Source organism: Rattus norvegicus, chromosome 3 (assembly GCF_036323735.1).
Source record: "Rattus norvegicus strain BN/NHsdMcwi chromosome 3, GRCr8, whole genome shotgun sequence".
Lineage (NCBI taxonomy): Eukaryota > Metazoa > Chordata > Mammalia > Rodentia > Muridae > Rattus > Rattus norvegicus.
This window is the reverse complement of record NC_086021.1, coordinates 23,797,029-23,815,479: the sequence shown is the minus strand read 5'-3', so window position 1 is coordinate 23,815,479 and position 18,451 is coordinate 23,797,029. Positions and strand designations below refer to the sequence as shown.

Below are 18,451 nucleotides of genomic sequence, written 5' to 3'. Positions count from 1 at the left end.
TCTAGTTTCAAAATCATATTTGATCATGATGCTGGAGGACATCAAGAAAGACATGAACACACTTAGTGAAACACAGGAAATCATTAATAAACAAGTAGAAGCCTACAGAGAGGAATGGCAAAAATCCCTGAAAGAATTCCAGGAAAACACAATCAAACAGATGAAGGAATTAAAAATGGAAATAGAAGCAATCAAGAAAGAACACATGGAAACAACCCTGGATATAGAAAACCAAAAGAAGAGACAAGGAGCTGTAGATACAAGCTTCACCAACAGAATACAAGAGATGGAAGAGAGAATCTCAGGAGCAGAAGATTCCATAGAAATCATTGACTCAACTGTCAAAGATAATGTAAAGCAGAAAAAGCTACTGGTCCAAAACATACAGGAAATCCAGGACTCAATGAGAAGATCAAACCTAAGGATAATAGGTATAGAAGAGAGTGAAGACTCCCAGCTCAAAGGACCAGTAAATATCTTCAACAAAATCATAGAAGAAAACTTCCCTAACCTAAAAAAAGAGATACCCATAGGCATACAAGAAGCCTACAGAACTCCAAATAGATTGGACCAGAAAAGAAACACCTCCCGTCACATAATTGTCAAAACACCAAACGCACAAAATAAAGAAAGAATATTAAAAGCAGTAAGGGAAAAAGGTCAAGTAACATATAAAGGGAGACCTATCAGAATCACACCAGACTTCTCGCCAGAAACTATGAAGGCCAGAAGATCCTGGACTGATGTCATACAGACCCTAAGAGAACACAAATGCCAGCCCAGGTTACTGTATCCAGCAAAACTCTCAATTAACATTGATGGAGAAACCAAGATATTCCATGACAAAACCAAATTTACACAATATCTTTCTACAAATCCAGCACTACAAAGGATAATAAATGGTAAAGCCCAACATAAGGAGGCAAGCTATACCCTAGAAGAAGCAAGAAACTAATCGTCTTGGCAACAAAACAAAGAGAATGAAAGCACACAAACATAACCTCACATCCAAATATGAATATAAAGGGAAACAATAATCACTATTCCTTAATATCTCTCAATATCAATGGCCTCAACTCCCCAATAAAAAGACATAGATTAACAAACTGGATACGCAACGAGGACCCTGCATTCTGCTGCCTACAGGAAACACACCTCAGAGACAAAGACAGACACTACCTCAGAGTGAAAGGCTGGAAAACAACTTTCCAAGCAAATGGTCAGAAGAAGCAAGCTGGAGTAGCCATTCTAATATCAAATAAAATCAATTTCCAACTAAAAGTCATCAAAAAAGATAAGGAAGGACACTTCATATTCATCAAAGGAAAAATCCACCAAGATGAACTCTCAATCCTAAATATCTATGCCCCAAATACAAGGGCACCTACATACGTAAAAGAAACCTTACTAAAGTTCAAAACACACATTGCACCTCACACAATAATAGTGGGAGATTTCAACACCCCACTCTCATCAGTGGACAGATCATGGAAACAGAAATTAAACAGTGATGTCGACAGACTAAGAGAAGTCATGAGCCAAATGGACTTAACGGATATTTATAGAACATTCTATCCTAAAGCAAAAGGATATACCTTCTTCTCAGCTCCTCATGGTACTTTCTCCAAAATTGACCATATAATCGGTCAAAAAACGGGCCTCAACAGGTACAGAAAGATAGAAATAATCCCATGCGTGCTATCGGACCACCACGGCCTAAAACTGGTCTTCAATAACAATAAGGGAAGAATGCCCACATATACGTGGAAATTGAACAATGCTCTACTCAATGATAACCTGGTCAAGGAAGAAATAAAGAAAGAAATTAAAAACTTTTTAGAATTTAATGAAAATGAAGATACAACATACTCAAACTTATGGGACACAATGAAAGCTGTGCTAAGAGGAAAACTCATAGCGCTGAGTGCCTGCAGAAAGAAACAGGAAAGAGCATATGTCAGCAGCTTGACAGCACACCTAAAAGCTCTAGAACAAAAAGAAGCAAATACACCCAGGAGGAGTAGAAGGCAGGAAATAATCAAACTCAGAGCTGAAATCAACCAAGTAGAAACAAAAAGGACCATAGAAAGAATCAACAGGACCAAAAGTTGGTTCTTTGAGAAAATCAACAAGATAGATAAACCCTTAGCCAGACTAACGAGAGGACACAGAGAGTGCGTCCAAATTAACAAAATCAGAAATGAATAGGGAGACATAACTACAGATTCAGAGGAAATTCAAAAAATCATCAGATCTTACTATAAAAACCTATATTCAACAAAATTTGAAAATCTACAGGAAATGGACAATTTCCTAGACAGATACCAGGTATCAAAGTTAAATCAGGAACAGATAAACCAGTTAAACAACCCCATAACTCCTAAGGAAATAGAAGCAGTCATTAAAGGTCTCCCAACCAAAAAGAGCCCAGGTCCAGATGGGTTTAGTGCAGAATTCTATCAAACCTTCATAGAAGACCTCATACCAATATTATCCAAACTATTCCACAAAATTGAAACAGATGGAGCCCTACCGAATTCCTTCTACGAATCTACAATTACTCTTATACCTAAACCACACAAAGACACAACAAAGAAAGAGAACTTCAGACCAATTTCCCTTATGAATATCGACGCAAAAATACTCAATAAAATTCTGGCAAACCGAATTCAAGAGCACATCAAAACAATCATCCACCATGATCAAGTAGGCTTCATCCCAGGCATGCAGGGATGGTTTAATATACGGAAAACCATCAACGTGATCCATTATATAAACAAACTGAAAGAACAGAACCACATGATCATTTCATTAGATGCTGAGAAAGCATTTGACAAAATTCAACACCCCTTCATGATAAAAGTCCTGGAAAGAATAGGAATTCAAGGCCCATACCTAAACATAGTAAAAGCCATATACAGCAAACCAGTTGCTAACATTAAACTAAATGGAGAGAAACTTGAAGCAATCCCACTAAAATCAGGGACTAGACAAGGCTGCCCACTCTCTCCCTACTTATTCAATATAGTTCTTGAAGTTCTAGCCAGAGCAATCAGACAACAAAAGGAGATCAAAGGGATACAGATCGGAAAAGAAGAGGTCAAAATATCACTATTTGCAGATGATATGATAGTATATTTAAGTGATCCCAAAAGTTCCACCAGGGAACTACTAAAGCTGATAAACAACTTCAGCAAAGTGGCTGGGTATAAAATTAACTCAAATAAATCAGTTGCCTTCCTCTATACAAAAGAGAAACAAGCCGAGAAAGAAATTAGGGAAACGACACCCTTCATAATAGACCCAAATAATATAAAGTACCTCGGTGTGACTTTAACCAAGCAAGTAAAAGATCTGTACAATAAGAACTTCAAGACACTGAAGAAAGAAATTGAAGAAGACCTCAGAAGATGGAAAGATCTCCCATGCTCATGGATTGGCAGGATTAATATAGTAAAAATGGCCATTTTACCAAAAGCAATCTACAGATTCAATGCAATCCCCATCAAAATACCAATCCAATTCTTCAAAGAGTTAGACAGAACAATTTGCAAATTCATCTGGAATAACAAAAAACCCAGGATAGCTAAAGCTATCCTCAACAATAAAAGGACTTCAGGGGGAATCACTATCCCTGAATTCAAGCAGTATTACAGAGCAATAGTGATAAAAACTGCATGGTATTGGTACAGAGACAGACAGATAGACCAATGGAATAGAATTGAAGACCCAGAAATGAACCCACACACCTATGGTCACTTGATTTTTGACAAAGGAGCCAAAACCATCCAATGGAAAAAAGATAGCATTTTCAGCAAATGGTGCTGGTTCAACTGGAGGGCAACATGTAGAAGAATGCAGATCGATCCATGCTTATCACCCTGTACAAAGCTTAAGTCGAAGTGGATCAAGGACCTCCACATCAAACCAGACACACTCAAACTAATAGAAGAAAAACTAGGGAAGCATCTGGAACACATGGGCACTGGAAAAAATTTCCTGAACAAAACACCAATGGCTTATGCTCTAAGATCAAGAATTGACAAATGGGATCTCATAAAACTGCAAAGCTTCTGTAAGGCAAAGGACACTGTGGTTAGGACAAAACGGCAACCAACAGATTGGGAAAAGATCTTTACCAACCCTACAACAGATAGAGGCCTTATATCCAAAATATACAAAGAACTCAAGAAGTTAGACCGCAGGGAAACAAATAACCCTATTAAAAAATGGGGTTCAGAGCTAAACAAAGAATTCACAGCTGAGGAATACCGAATGGCTGAGAAACACCTAAAGAAATGTTCAACATCTTTAGTCATAAGGGAAATGCAAATCAAAACAACCCTGAGATTTCACCTCACACCAGTGCGATTGGCTAAGATCAAAAACTCAGGTGACAGCAGATGCTGGCGAGGTTGTGGAGAAAGAGGAACACTCCTCCATTGTTGGTGTGATTGCAGACTGGTAAAACCATTCTGGAAATCAGTCTGGAGGTTCCTCAGAAAATTGGACATTGAACTGCCTGAGGATCCAGCTATACCTCTCTTGGGCATATACCCAAAAGATGCCTCAACATATAAAAGAGACACGTGCTCCACTATGTTCATCGCAGCCTTATTTATAATAGCCAGAAAATGGAAAGAACCCAGATGCCCTTCAACAGAGGAATGGATACAGAAAATGTGGTACATCTACACAATGGAATACTACTCAGCTATCAAAAACAACGAGTTTATGAAATTCGTAGGCAAATGGTTGGAACTGGAAAATATCATCCTGAGTGAACTAACCCAATCACAGAAAGACATACATGGTATGCACTCATTGATAAGTGGCTATTAGCCCAAATGCTTGAATTACCCTAGATCCCTAGAACAAACGAAACTCAAGACGGATGATCAAAATGTGAATGCTTCACTCCTTCTTTAAATGAGGAAAAAGAATACCCTTGGCAGGGAAGGGAGACGCAAAGATTAAAACAGAGACTGAAGGAACACCCATTCAGAGCCTGCCCCACATTTGGCCCATACATATACAGCCACCCAATTGGACTAGATGGATGAAGCAAAGAAGTGCAGACCGACAGGAGCCGGATGTAGATCGCTCCTGAGAGACACAGCCAGAATACAGCAAATACAGAGGCGAATGCCAGCAGCAAACCACTGAACTGAGAATAGGTCCCCTATTGAAGGAATCAGAGAAAGAACTGGAAGAGCTTGAAGGGGCTCGAGACCCCAAAAGTACAACAATGCCAAGCAACCAGAGCTTCCAGGGAATAAGCCACTACCTAAAGACTATACATGGACTGACCCTGGACTCTGACCCCATAGGTAGCAATGAATATCCTAGTAAGAGCACCAGTGGAAGGGGAAGCCCTGGATCCTGCTAAGACTGAACCCCCAGTGAACTAGTCTATGGGGGGAGGGCGGCAATGGTGGGAGGGTTGGGAGGGGAACACCCATAAGGAAGGGGAGGGGGGAGGGGGATGTTTGCCCGGAAACCGGGAAAGGGAATAACACTCGAAATGTATATAAGAAATACTCAAGTTAATTAAAAAAAAAAAAGAATTAAAGTGTGAATAGAGGAATACATAGATAACTAGATGGTTGGTTCTGCAGATCTTTAACAAAAATGTCATATGCTCTTTAGGAAATTCACAAGAACTTCAAATATGTCTAGTAGCAATTCTTGAAAATAGAACATCTACATAAAGAAGAAAACAGATTAAGTTATTAATGGCAACTGTCAAAAGCCTTTGTAAAATAAAGTATAAGAAGTTAATCACATTTATGATTAGATCAAAAAGAGTGCATTGTTTCTTGAGTCCTGCAAAGGTGTTCATATTGCTGCAGGAGAAACAAGAAGCTAAGAGATGAGCAAACAAGGCAGTGGCAATCTACTATGCACAACCTAGGTGACCCAGTGCACCTTAAAGCTGTCATGTTCAAGTTCCATGTCTCTGTACAGTATTTTAAGCTCCTAACTTTGGGAAAGATTAGAAAATTATCAATGAATTAACATTAAGAACACTCCTAGTAGATCTTACCATAATACTATTTATTGATAGATGAACCAATAGTATGAATCATATTTTAATTTGAAAGCAACTTGAAGAAAAAAGAAATCAATTTAGGTCTAGACCTAAATTGTTATATGAATAATAAATGAGCAGAATTTTATGATCACATAAAATACCTGTAAAATTAAAATAACTTCTAAATATAGTCACTAAACTAGGAGTACTAACAACCTATTTATTTCATGGGATTGTTAAAACAGCAAATGCTACCATCAGTAAAAATATATTTGAATATCAAAAAAAAAAAAAAGAAGCCACTCAAGGGTGAAAATAGTTATTTTTATCAAAGACAATTAATTTTCAAATAAGCTGACACTATCTGGAAATGCCTGTGTTCCCTGCAAGCCCTCCACCCCCGAGTGTCCACCGCTTCACCCTCCCAGGACCTGAGCCTGACACGGAGTCAGACGTGTGCAAGAGTGAGCGTCTCTGAGAGCCTTTACAGAACGCTGCCGGGCAGGACAGGCAGTGGACTCTCGCTTACACTATGATGCACAGGGCCGGGGCAGTTCAGATGCGTCTCCTTCGGGTCTTTGCTGGGCGAGGGTTTCACCTGCTCCTTGGCTGCTATCACCTCAAGGACACCTTCACAGGGCAGTGGGCCTGTGCCCCTCACCTCTCAGGCTCCTCCTCCTCCTCCTGGAGCTGTTGCTCAGACTTGGCTCGCTGCCTCTGGAGCAACTGGAGCTGCACTCAGAGCTCAACGATGGCCTCCCGTTCTTCACCGACCGCTTGGTTCAAGTGATTTATTGTTCTTTATTTCTAACTCTTCATTCTGCCTCTCTAAGTCTTCCAGAATGATCTGCAGCTCCTCCTCATCCTTGCTTTCTCACTCGCTGTCAGAAGAGGGCTTCTCTGTCTCGCTGCAGCCATGCTGGTGACTGGATCTCCGCAATCTCAGCTCGGAGGCAGTGGATCTTTTCTTTCTCCGAGGCGATCTGACTGCGCAGAAACTGCTCCATGGCCAGGACCTCCTCCTGCTCAGTCAGGATCTCATTCTCCTGGGCAGGGAGGATATTTTTGACCTCCTCATTTTCGTCCATTTCTTCTTTGGCAACATCCTCGTTCAAAAGGCTGGCTATGTCCTGGGAAATCTTGGTCTCACACTCTTGTCTTTTAGCTTCCTTCGGCTTTCTCTTGAGGGCAGTCAGAATCCTCTGTACTTCCCATAGTACAGAGGATTCTTTAGATGAGTCCTATATCCCGTGCTGCAGATCTCGATGTAAACAGTTCAAAAGGAACTCCTGTCTCCTGATCTCTTCCTTGATACCTGTTTGGGTCTCTGGCAGTGTAAGCATTGTGGCCATGTTGGACCAACACAGAGGTCTTGTTACTTGCTTCAGGACCACGGTGCTAAAGAGCTCTTGCACTTGTGTGAAAAGCACATACAGGACCCGATTGTTGGTCTGGACAGTTGGGCTCAGCACTAGAGAGATGTTCTGGACGTTCATCTTGGTTTCTATCTCCTTCGCAATGATGTGGTCCATGTGCACAATGAGCCAGGAAAGCAGAAGATGGTTATACTCCGGCAGTTAGGGAACTCCTGCACTTTCTCCGTCTCTGTGGTCCTCTGCTGACCAGCCTCTTCAAATCGGAGCATAAGCTCTCTGGTAAGCAAATTCTCTGGAAGGTCTCGCAAATACTGCTTCAGCAAGCTGGCTACAGTGTTAGGTTCATATTCTTCCAAGTTTGGAGACTCCTCTGGGTCATACGCTGCTCCTCTACCTTTGATTTGACTCCTGACCCTCGGTAGATGCCTTCACACTTCATGCCATGCTGCTCCATGTAGTCCACGCACTCTCGGAAGACAGCTGGCAGCCGGATGCCGTCATACATCATGGTCCTCTCTACTGCGTCAGCCAAGGCAACGCCGAAAATGAGTCTGAGACTTGGGACGTCCGTCTGAGGCACCTCTGACTCCTGAGTTGGCTTCTTCTTTTTCTTCTTTTCCTTCCACTCTTTAACAACATTGGCTTCTGTCAAGTCTTTACATTTCTTTTCTTTATGCTTTTCCTATTTGTGCTTTTCCTCTTTATGCTTTTCTTCTTTGGGCTTTTCTTTGATTTTAAAATCCTTTTCCTTCTTTTTAGAGAAGCTGGGCTTTTTGAACACATGGATTCCCTTGGACCTCTTCATCTTGGAAGGACTTTCAGCTTCATCTCCAGAGCTGTCTTCCTAGAACGCAGCTTAGCATTCAGTCCTTTTCTCCTTTTTCTTAAATTTTCCTTTTTTCTTTCCATGGTCTTTCTCATCATCTGACACGGTATCAGGAGGCTCGTGGAGGATGTCATGGGGAGGTGAAGGCTCACCTGTCCGGTACAATCCAGGAAATTTTGTAGGGCTGATCTCCTCAGAGCTGAAAGTCTGGGTCAGCCTGCCACCTTGCTTGGCCTGGCAGTGTTCACTAGGGCTGCTGGTGGGGGGCAGGAAGGAGCTGAAGCCCTGAGGAGGAAGGGAAGTGGTCTTCTGTTACCGATCCATTCCACCAGTGCCTGCAGCCGAGGGTCATCTGCTCTGATGAAGCCGCTGCCTCCTGTGCTGTCCCCCTGGCCGGATGCAGGAACCCCATTCCCACCCCGCCCAGCCTTTGCCTGTTTACTGTTTCTTGATCAGTGGTGGACTAGAAAATTGGGCTGTTATTTCTGAAGGACATTTTTTGGTAAGTGTTATTGAAACATGTGTTTTGTGAAACACACTTTTACCACTATTGTAACTTGTTTCACTATTACTTCACATGGTATGGTCAGAGGTGAAATCAGTAGGAACTTTTTTAACGCCAAACTAAAGCCCATCTGACATATGAGGATGTTAACTTCCAACAGAAGCTCTTCACCTGTGTCTTTGTGATGAGCCTTTGAGGTTGTCAGACTTTTAAATGTTATGCCTCTTATCAAGATGTCATGTGTCCATAGCTCCAGGAAACAGACATCGTCATGCAATCTCAAGGATAGAAAGGACATACGCATCTCTAGAGGGATGTTAATGTTGGTGACGTAAAAACCTTCCTTACCTTTAAGACAGATGCTGTTATAAGCATGTATTCTTCACTCCAGTCACTGTGTTGTTCACTGTCAAGCCTACACCTCAGGGATCAATGTGATTCTTTAGGTGGAATTTCGAATATGTGATCTGATTCTGGCCCTTTCTCTGCAATTATGGATAACATATCCTGTGTGGGATAAGGATAAGTTTGTATTAATAGAGAGCCACATCTGAAGCACAAATATGACTTTTATTGTGATCCTGAGCAAGGACAGTTTTGGGTGCACTGCAATAACTGAGAGGAATAAAGAAGTCATTGAACTTTTTTCTGTTTTAGCTTCCAAATACAGTTTCTTCCCTAATCCATTTTTCCCCAATTTGTAACATCATAGTTTCATTTGGACTCCTGTTCCCCAAAGCATTTTGGTGAATGGTCCTTTATTACTTTGTGTTTCCTTCTATGAATATCTTTCTTAACCATGGCATTCTAAGTAAATATTGGGATACTCCCTACTAGAAATCAAATCAGTATTTTACTTCCTGTCTCTCCTGGCCTCTATTATGTATCCTAAGTTTTTTTTATTTTTATAAATATTATTTCCCTACTTCAAAGACTTTAATTTCCTTTTCTCTGACTTCTTTTTTTTCTTTTTTCTTTTTTTCTGGAGCTGGGAACCGAACCCAGGGCCTTGCACTTGCTAGGCAAGCCCTCTACCACTGAGCTAAATCCCCAACCCTTTCTGTGACTTCTTATTTTTAACTATGTCTAAAGATGCTGTCACATTTAACAACCCAAGTATTTGTCAATTATTCTTCCATAATTTTATTCTGTAAAAAATGACTACCATACACAGATTTATTCCACATTTTCTCTATTTTCAATTGATTACATGATTAAAAACATGGTTACCAGAAAAGTCTGCTCTAAAATATCTAAGAAATGGGCAGGAATGCTTGTTTGTCTGACAAGATACATTGGTTCACACAAAGCATAAATTCCTAGTTCAGCTATAGTGCTAAATTAGATGTGGACAGTAAATATATATTTCCAAAGAAGTTTAGTAAGTAGTTTAAAATAGATTAAGCCATATTAGGCAGCATTTAAATCTAGTCCACTATTATGAAAGATGTTACTATATAGCAAAAAAATAATGTGTACATCTAATTCATTGATAAAGTAAAGTAAAAGTCTATAGATATTAATTATAAAAGATTGAGTAATCTCAGAGGCAATGCTATTAAGGGATTGACTCCAGAATAATATGGAGTCATAAAGATGCTGGAGGACTTTACAGTCGGGTTATCAGCGGTGTACTTCCCTAGACCCATTTCCTCCAAGAAGCTGGTGGGTTAGGATCTTTGATGCAATCAGGGTAAATCGTGGGAAGACTATTTCTTTTTATTTTGTATTTTTGATTTCTTTCAATTACATGACTCAAACTTCAGTGCAAATTATTTCTATTTTACAATGATCTTACCTTCATGTATAGGTTATCTAAACATTAATCTGTTTGATTAAATAATTACTTAGAATGAAGGTGCTGTAGAAACTCCATAAGTTTTGGAGTAGGCAACTTTTTGTCTTCTAAAGACCCAAAAGAGATTTGCCAAACAAACATTTCTGTTTTGCTTGCCGTGGATTAATAGATGTTACTCTTGGGTTAGTATATACATTGCCTTTGTGTTTTTGTGAATCTAAGAAAGAAGGGAAATCATTGCTGTAACTGAACTCATTTAGTCCTCATTTAGCCCTAGGATACATGCCCTTTTCCTTTTACCACCTGCATGCCTTATGCAATATCACAAACACACAGAAAATAACTAATTAATATTATAACATTTATAATAATCTTGCTTCATAAGGTACTCGATATATAGTTCTATATGGCCCATTCTTCATTTATAAAGAGTAAGTTATTGTGTTTGCCTTGAAAGCTATGCTTATAGGTATTAGAATCAAACAGTCATATAGTACCAATCTTTTCATCCTATTGTTTGACTTTCTGACTGCCGTGGACAACAGTAAAGTACCAGCAGTATCTGTACTTCACAACACAATTTGCCTAACTGCACGTTTGTTATATTCCTTGGCTTTCTCCACTGATCTGTGAGCTCAAATCTGAGATCGTAGTGTCTATGTCAACCATATGGATTTATTATGCTATATTTATAGATTTTCTTAAGAGACTAGGATGGCGGCACATGCCTTTATTTCTAGATGTCAAGAAGCAGAGCCAAGAGGATCTCTGTAAATTTGATTTCAGTTTGGTTCACTGATCATGACAGCCAGAGCTGTTACATAGAGAGGACCCAATTTACTATTGAGTTGCTACTTTCTTTCTTATATAAATCTATGAGATTCCACCTCACAATAGTAAGAATGACTAAGAACAAAAACTCAGGTGACAGCAAATGCTGGCAAGGATGTGGAGAAAGAGGAACACTCCTCCATTGTTGGTGGGATTGCAGACTGGTACAACTATTCTGGAAATCAGTCTGGAGGTTCCTCAGAAAATTGGACATTGAACTACCTAAGGACCCAGCTATACCTCTCTTAGGCATATATCAAAAAGATGCTCCAACATACAACAAAGACACGTGCTCCACTATGTTCATAGCAGCCTTATTTATAATAGCCAGAAGCTGGAAAGAACCCATACGCCCTTCAACAGAGGAATGGATACAGAAAATGTGGTACATCTACACAATGGAATATTACTCAGCTATCAAAAACAATGACTTTATGAAATTCATAGGCAAATGGAGGGAACTGGGAAATATCATCCTGAGTGAGGTAACCCAATCACAGAAAAACACACATGGTATGAACTCATTGATACGTGGCTATTAGCCCAAATGCTTGAATTATCCTAGATAAACAGAACACATGAAACTGAAGATGGATGACCAAAATGCGAATGCTTCACTCCTTCTTTAAAAGGGGAACAAGAATATGCTTGGCAGGGAATAGAGAGGCAAAGATTAAAACAGAGACAGAAGGAACACCCATTCAGAGCCTGCCCCACATGTGGCCCATACATATACAGCCACCCAATTAGACAAGATGGATGAAGCAAAGAAGTACAGGCCGACAGGAGCCGGATGTAGATCTCTCCTGAGAGACACTGCCTGAATACAGCAAATACAGAGGCGAATGCCAGCAGCAAACAACTGAACTGAGAATAGGACCCCCGTTGAAGGAATCAGAGAAAGAACTGGAAGAGTTTGAAGGGGCTCGAGACCCGTTATGAACAACAATGCCAAGCAAACAGAGCTTCCAGGGCCTAAGCCACTACGTAAAGACTATACATGGACTGACCCTGGACTCTGACCTCATAGGTAGCAATGAGTATCCTAGTAAGATCACCAGTGGAAGGGGAAGCCCTTGTTCCTGCTAAGACTGAACCCCCAGTGAACATGATTGTTGGGGGGAGGTCGGCAATGGGGTGAGGATGGGGAGGGGAACACCCATATAGAACGGGAGTGGGAGGGGTTAGGGGGATGTTTGCCCGGAAACCGGGAAAGGGAATAACATCCGAAATGTAAATAAGAAACACTCAAGTTAATAAAATAAAAAAGAAATGTAAATAAGAAATACTCAAGTTAATAAAGATGGACAAAATGTTAAGAATCAATATATCATTTAAGTATCATTTCTTTACATATTCTTAATTTCTTAATCTCATTTCTGTGTTTAACCTCTAGCATAAGCTCAGGACCAGTGGAAAGAGGTACTAAAATTTGGAAGCAAATTCTAACAATAGGATAATATCTATAATGCACAGGTGAAATTTTCCCTCACATGGTAAATCCTTCATTACTGTTTGTTATAAATCATATTTTCAGTGCTCAATGATTTAACTTTAAGTTCTGGGAGTAGAACAACCTAGAAGGCCCTGATAGGGAAGAGGAGCAGCTGGACTGATCGGCAGTGTATTATAACCAGGAGTGCATGTCCTCCCAATGGGGCAGCTGCTGAGTCCATGTTCGGTTTCCTTAATGTTTCCAATATTTGTTGCATTATTCTGGGAACATGAGGACTTTCCTCCAGGAGGATGGCATAGTGATGTTCCATGCCGCACTGCAGCCAAGGCCTCTCAAAAACTTTTGGAGAATTTTCAATCATAAATTCTACTAGAGAAATCTATGAAAAAACAGGGCAAACACAGAGGGTCTCTGTCATTTTGCATGGTTGCAAAATCACATTTTACTTTTAGTCTTGGAGGCTAAAAATATGCCGTTCAAAATTCTGAGAAAAATTTAGCTGTTAGAAATAGGGGCAGGGTTTTGTCAGAAATTTAAAAGATTGTGAGATCAGATGTTCAAGTGTGATCATCACAGTGCACTGTTACATAAGAGAATGATTTCCAGTTTTTACATTGTGATGGCCAGTATGTGATACATACTGTACACTGAAATAGCTTTGGTTACATTTTATAATATATGTGTGAGCATGATTTTAAAGATGCTTATAGAAAGGCAGAGCTAAGGAGGGAAGATGGCCTCTGAATGTGGGTATCATCTTATTGAAAATTCACATGGGCTGTCTAAAAAGTAAGAGACAGGCAAACCCATCTGAGCAGTGTAATTCATGTGTCTCAGTTCAGTGCAATGGTAACAGCTGTAGGTGCCATTTCTTCACATATTTAGTTAATTACTTAATCTTAATACAGTGATGACTCAGTGCAGATGCAATGGTAACATCTTGATTTTATGATTCATTATATTGGGAGGTATTTGAAATAAGATCTACTGGGTGGAAATGGGATAATTATGTATCTTCAATGGCCGGTACTTTGGAATGCTGTCTTCTCCTGATCTTTGATTCTTCTACACAATATGAGGAATATTATTGTTTCTCAGTTGAGTTCTTTTACAGTATGTTCCTTACAGGTCCAAGGACAATAGGTCAATTAATAATGGATCAGAAACTCAAATACTTAGAGTCAAAATAACCATTTGATCACTGTACTGCATAAGGTTTGTTAGTTTATTATAGTACTTGAAAGATGGCTAACATAGAAAAGTATACACAATAATTTCTCTAAACCAATCATAACCAGCATCCTGAGGCCAATGGTATTTTACTCACATTAATCAGGAATTCTTTTTTTTTCTTTTTTCTTTTTTTCTTTTTTTTTTTTTCGGAGCTGGGGTCTGAACCCAGGGCCTTGCGCTTGCTAAATCGCCAACCCCCTAATCAGGAATTCTTAAGGATCATATCTGATAAAAAAAAATCCAAGTTGCATTGCCATTTTTTGTTGGGGAAACCACCTTGAAAACAAGTAGAATTTCACACATTCTACACTGAATATGTCAGAATTAAGTCTTGATTGCTGAACCCAGTACCTAGGATTTTTTTTTTTCTGTATCATTTCACAGCATTTGTTCTCTATAGGTTAGTGTAAGGATATTCTAAATGACAAAGACAAAAGACTGAGTCACTGAGCTCAAATACCCATTTATATTTTACTTAAAATGCACCAATGATTCCTTCCCTCCAGAAGAACACCTTTCAAAGCTGTACTTACTTTACAAAATGAAACAAAACAAAAAACAAAACAATCATCATCAACAACAACAAAATAACCAAGATTCTCAGGGTAATCCTGTTTTCCTGTCTCATTGTAAAGGCTTATCAATGCTAGGCATAAAGTTCTTATCCAATTACGCTTTTGCCAATATCATTTGTCACTCCATTATTGCAGGAGCTGGGCACAAATAAGAGACATGGGGCTAACCCAACAGATAGGTGGTAAGACGACATTTCATTAACAGAACAGTTACTTTTAATTTCATATAATGTACAAAAAACTTGCCTCAGAAGAGCTGCATTTTCAGGTGGCATTTTATCTAAAAGACTGAGCACAGAGACAGTTATTTTAAAACAAGTATACTCAATTTGTAAATATGAAGGAAGGGAACGGAGTAATCATATCGTATGCAGGATGCACTGTAAATAAAATGAAAGAGTTTGTACTCAAATTATTGCTTGAAATATTTACCCAATTCAGAAAAAAGACAAGTCTAATTGGAATATTAAAGTAAGATTATAAGCCTGGGCTACTGTAATTCCCACTGTAACTAATACTCTTTTGAAAGTGTCCTCCATGTTTGTGAACAATTGAAAGCTTTTGCTGTCAGTGTTCTTAGTAAATGTTTCTGTGATATATAATTTCTAATGTGTGTAAGCAAATGTTACTTCTATTTTGTTGAGGTTGTTCACAGTTTCCAATGATTACCTCTGCACTGCAGCTAATTTCTCTTCATCATTGACCTTTTCGGGTACAGCAATCCACTCATCATATAGTTTTGAAGTCATTAGACTTCCCTTGAGGTTTTGGAGGAAGTCCTTATAAAGAGAGGAAAAATATTTTTGTGGAAAAAATTAAACATGGAAATTATTCAAAGTACATTCACCTGTAAATTTCAGTTTAGTTCCAACTTTCTTCACAGTTCCCCAAATTTCCCCTAGTTAGAACGTTCCATGATATGTGGGCCCAGTAAGTTTTATCTATTTAAGCTAGAGACCAAAGAGTAAATTTTCAGATTTTTTGGACTATATAAAAATCTTTCCTTAGCTCAGCATGCCTCTAGTGGACAGCTGAGCAAACTAGCACATATAAGCGATTAATACTACAGTTCGAATACTATTTTTAAATGATAGAAACATACAATTATGATACCCACAATAAAGACAACCATAGGAAGTTATTGTCAGATTTCTCAGGAGCAGAAAGCCACGTCTGGTACTGGAAGCATGGAGGCACATGTGGTCATAGTTCTTAGAGAATGCCCTGCCCCTATTTCACTACACAAGTGTAACTCCGAACTTTATTATAAATATTTAACTTAATGTTCACAGATAATATACCCTTACCCATCAAAAAGGTTCTTTTTGAAATGGATGTAGACTATTACTGAAAATCACAGCTAGTCAAGGTACAAAGAACAAACTATCCTGTGACTCTGAATGCCAGTTTATATATATACATAATAACTCCTGAACTGTTGGCTCTGAGCATAGGTTGAGACAGTCAGAAAAATTGTACACCAGAGGATAGGGACATTTGGTCTCCTAGAAGTGAGGGAAGGGTTCACTTTTGATAGTTCAACAATCACATTGCTTAAACAATTTCTGAACAAAACATCATCCATGTTATTAACACTAACAGAGGAGACTTTGAGCATATAGGACTTCTCTCATACATATCTACTGTCACTCAGGGGAATGGAAAAAGAAGACAACTACTCTCATAGACTCAGAGGAATCCTGAGGTGGATGATGGAAGGACATTCCCTACCTTAAATATCCACGCCATTACATTAACTGATTGCTTGTTTATATCCACCTCCTCTTCTGAATCCAATTTGTCCTTTACCGTTTGGCACAAAGTTATACTCGGAGGTTCTAAAAAGACACCTGTGGTTGTGAGCCCTTTCTTTTTTAGTAGGTACAGCAAGTCCTGAGAAGAAGATAGAGAAATACCTGTCAGGCTTCACACACCACAGACTACTATTTGTTCCTTAAGAACCAGACCAATGGTGTGCACAGGTGCAGTCCACGTGCTGGCATGGACACAGTTAACCTCATGCTGGTTTTGTGCCTCAATCTTTTGTTGTACACTTCCCACCCTAATATTATCCATTAAGGATCAGGCAGCATTATTTTATATCAGATTTTCCAAAATAGTTAAGGGATTAAATCAACCTTTTCCAATAGATGGTTTCTGAATAGCCCTCTCTCATCTTCCTACTGGAAAGCCAATGATTTGAGAAACAATTCTTGCTCCACATGGTGATAGAAGTGAAGAGGTCAGGTATTTAAGAAGCAGGATTTTGTCTTAGGATAGCCAGAGAAACACCATATGAGACATACCAGAATTGCTGCAGGCAGGATGCCATCCTCACAAATGGAACTGAGTTCTCTTCCAAACAGTTTTCTTCCCTTTTTAAATGGTGGGGTGGTGCATACTTGGTCCTGGTGGGGCACAGAGCCCCTGTCCAACTGCGATGTTATAGAAGTTCTTTGTTTCTTAAAAGTTTTTTCCTTCATATCTGAGCAGGAGTTGAGATCATTACATGGGATAGTATAATTTATAAAGATCTTTTACAAAACCAAATTTAAATTGTAAAATGTCCCTATTATAATGGGTTAAACATCCTGTTGTGCTTATGTAACCTTCTTCTCATATGCCTTACACTGTTATTATTGTTAGTGATGTCTCTAAGACATGGTCTTGTGTTCTGTAGTGGGAATTCTCACAACATGATGATGTCTCACTCCATACTGTATCATGAAATAATAGATACATTGGTTGAACGAGCTCCCTGAACTATGTATAGGCTGTTGCTTCAATAATTACATCCATTTTCATAGCCACCCTTACTTTTATTCTCATATAAAATTTTTCTATTTTTTCAAATGTCATAGTGAAGCTCTTTTCATCCTTACTTTTCTTGTTCAGCATTTTGAAGAACCATTGTTAAGTTTATTTCAGCAGCAGCATGTCCCCCTCATGAGAAAATATACATGACTATACACTATAGTGTCAGTTCAGAGCTGAAATTAAGTTTCTTTTTTGCTTCTGAGTTTTCTTTTAGAATATTGGACTATAATACAATTTTAAACATGTTACTTAAAACAAATAAATTAAAAGTAAACAAATGAGTCATATAACACAATATAAAATAGTCTTCTTCACTGAAAAACATATTGTCTGCCTGGCTATCTAATGCAAAATTATGAGGGCTGAAATCACAAGTAATATTAGATAGATGGACAAATATGTTTGAGAGTGTATGTGTGTGTGCGTGTGTGCGGGCACGCATGTGTGTGCATGTGTGTGTGTGTGTGTGTGTGTGTGTGTGTGTTTATATATATGTATACCAAAACACCTATCAAAATTTTTGATTTGGAATTGTTTCTGTCTAAAGAAAATGCAGGGACAAAAACTGGAGAAGAGACTGAAGGAAAGGCCATCCAGAGATTACCTCAACATCTGATTTATCCCATCCATAGACACCAAACCATGACAGTGTTGATGATGCTTGCAGACAGAAACCTGACAGGGTTGTCCTCTGAGAGGGTCTACCAGCTTCTGACTGAGACAGATGCAGATTCTCTCAGCCAACCACATGACTGAGTCCTGGGACCAGAATGAAAAAGTTAGGGGAAGAAATGAAGGAGGAGAGAGGGATAGCAACCCCATAGGAAGAACAATAATATTAATTAACTTGACCCCTCAGAGCTCCCAGGGTCTTAGCCAACAACCCAAGAGCATACATTGCCAGTCTGCAGTCCCTGCTACATATGTAAAGAGATGGCTGTCTTGTCTAGCCTCAGTGGGAGCGGATGTTCTTGTTCCTGTGGAGGCTTGATGCCCCAAA

General features: G+C 39.2%; 1 pseudogene; it reads right to left on the bottom strand.

Annotated features, from left to right (window-relative positions):
- Positions 1-6,220: 6,220 nt before the first annotated feature.
- LOC134478861 (ralA-binding protein 1-like) lies at positions 6,221-10,545 on the bottom strand (annotated as a pseudogene).
- Positions 10,546-18,451: the final 7,906 nt, after the last annotated feature.